The following is a 2,842-nucleotide window of genomic DNA, read 5'->3' as shown; positions in this document are numbered from 1 at the left end:
GGTGGGTACAGGGGTGCTATGGTGAATTTTGGGGTGGCTGCAGCTTCCCTTGAGCACCACCACCACCTGCTCCACCCTGAGCACAGCCCCAGCCCAACCCCCACCAGGAAGAGGCTGGCTTGGCCCCCAGCCCTGAGCCTGCGGTGGGCAGCCCATCTTCACCCTGTGCACAAAACCAGGGGTCACATGCCCCCGATGCTTCTCCCAGGGGTGCACACAGCTGTAGGAGCTGCCCCCTACCCCTGGATGAGCTGCCTGTGGCTCCGTCCCATGCCCCACCCTACCCCAGCTGGGCAGCTCCTGCCCCTGTCCCAACCCCACTCCCTCTTTCACCATGGGGGCCTCAATCTGCCCCCCCATACACCTTCCCTCCCCCATGCCCCCTCCTCGCTACAGAGTTACCAACTAGATGTTGCTCTCCAGGCTGCATAACAGTAATCAGATGGGTACTGGCTGAAAATAATTGGCCAAAACATTCTTTGTTATTGAGTTCCAATTTACTGTCTATATGAGGATTCTAAGAAATGGGGTTGTTCAGAGTTTAAGGAATGGAAACCATGCCTGTGAGACTATTTTCTTTCTGAGCTCAGGGTACATTAGTAGTCTTCTACTTACCTGAGCAGAAGGGCTGATATGGGTATTAGGAAGTAGTGTATAAATTTTTTAAGTTATTCATTATAGGATGCTATGTGATGTTTTGATGAAAGCCAAAAATTTACAGTCATGAGACTTTGGGACTGATTTTTCTTTAAGCTGATTTAAAGTAAGAGTGACTCTAGGTGAACTGGGAAGATAGGATGGTATCTTGTTGAAATGAAGGGGAGTCTGGCACCTAAAGTAGAGTAAGGTGCCTTAATACTCTGAGTGGATGGAGCAGGGGTATTTATTCAACCACCAGCCCATGGCGTGCTTTTGGCTTCAGGGACTTAACTTGTGGCTCTTGGTTGCCACTATCCCCATCGCTCTTCTGCTGCTGCCATAGGGTGCAGGCAGAAGTTGTGTTTGATGTTCAGTTGACCCCTTGAAAGTGCCCTACAGCCATGCCCTTACAGAAGTGCATGGCTGCAGAGCACTTTAAAAGTGTCCTAAGGTGAGGGGGCTCCAGACATGCCTTTATATGTAGGTAGCATCAAGCTGAATTTAGCCTCATTGTTATGTCTACATGAATTGTGGTATCCCATATACATATGATTTTGATATGTCTTGTTAACCAAGACTGTTTAGTGGGGCAGTGATTAACTTAAGCAGTCCTCATCTATTCACACTTGGAAAAAGTAATCACTGGGGGTTAGCATGTGATATAGGGTTTGTCTACTCACGGAGTAGATCCTGGCAGATGTGTTCTGAGGCCCATGAATCAAGCCCTTCAGACAATGACAAACTCCCCAGCTCCCAGACAGTATGCAGCACCTTGCTGAGCCATGTTACACCCATGCAATGCGACAGCTGCTGCGCGGGTGCCAAGTGGGGGGGGGATCCCCACTGCCCTGCACTGCATGGAGGGGCTCTGCCATGAGCCACCAGAAGCCCTGATTGTCACTGCTGCGGCTGGTGACTGCAGGGATTTGTATTTATTTATTTTTTAAGTGCCAGGAGGCTGGGCACAGGTTGGGGATGGGACTAGGCAGGACAGCCATGGGGACTTCTCCTGTGGCTCCCCCTGCCTGGGCAGAGGCAGGCACAGCCAGAGGAGCCATGGGAAAGGCCCCCATGGCTGTTCTGCCTGGCCCTATCCCCCACCCAGCCCCAGCTTCCTGGCACTTTAAATGGGGGGCTGTGATGGGGGACGGGGACAGTATCTAGCTACAGACGTCAATATCAGAGCTGTCCTTCTCCCCCCTGCCTCCCTCTTCTGAGTTTCTGTTCCCTGCAAGCCCACCTCCAAAACATCCAAAACATTTGGGATGTATTTGTTACCAGTCTCACCAAGGTCTTCCAAACCTGTAGAATTGGGCATCCCTGGTTGTATCAGGGGGCCACGATGTGTCACAGGAATGGTCACTATGTTCGTAGGGTTCAACATTAAGCTATCTTAACTTACTATCTGCATTCTTGTGAAGTGCTCAGACTTTGACAAACCTCAGATAGGAGATGATACATAATTACAGATTATTTTAAAAGAAGTAGTACCTTCCTTAAAGGTAATTTGGTGATTCAGGGAGCTGTAAGTGATAGGGGTGTGCAAAACAGCACCATTTCATTTCGGCTTCCATTTAGCCATGTCAATGGTTCAGTGTTTTGTTTTGAGTTTCATTTAATTTCAAAATCACTGTTTTGTTTTGTTTCGTCAGAACTGTGTTTCACTCTTTCGACGTTTCGCCCATAGGCTATAATGGGGAAGCATGAAACTGCCTGTAAATTTATCATTTTTTGGCAGATTTGGATGAAAGCAGCAGGGATGGTAGCTCCTTCTGAGGCCATGAAGCCTGCCAGCTTTTTTAAGAGATAGGTGCAGGAGTTTCTGGGAAACTGCACCTCAAACTGCTGACAAGCAAAACTCACGATGTGTGACTGTGTGTGTGTTAAGGCATGCCCTCACTGGTGCTGGGGCGTCTAGACAACACGTTGGTGTGCCCCAATGAGGTCTCCTCTTCCCCTACAGCCTCAGCCCCAGTCTTCTCAGCAACTTCTCCACTGTCCTTCCCCCTGCTTCCTCCTCCCTCTCCTTACTTTCTGTTTCCCTGCAGACAAGCTCAGCTTCAGCTTTGAAACTCTAAACGTTTCAAAACTTTTGAAACATTTCAACTGCACTCGTTTTGTTCCGAGGCTGTTTCCAAGCCCTTTGTTTCATTTCGATTTCACTGTTTCGAGCTAGAAACAAGTCGAAACAGTGCCAAAATAA

This window comes from Crocodylus porosus, unplaced genomic scaffold (genome assembly GCF_001723895.1).
Source record: "Crocodylus porosus isolate Cpor-Errol unplaced genomic scaffold, CroPor_comp1, whole genome shotgun sequence".
Classification (NCBI taxonomy): domain Eukaryota; kingdom Metazoa; phylum Chordata; order Crocodylia; family Crocodylidae; genus Crocodylus; species Crocodylus porosus.
Note: the sequence above shows the minus strand (reverse complement) of the source record.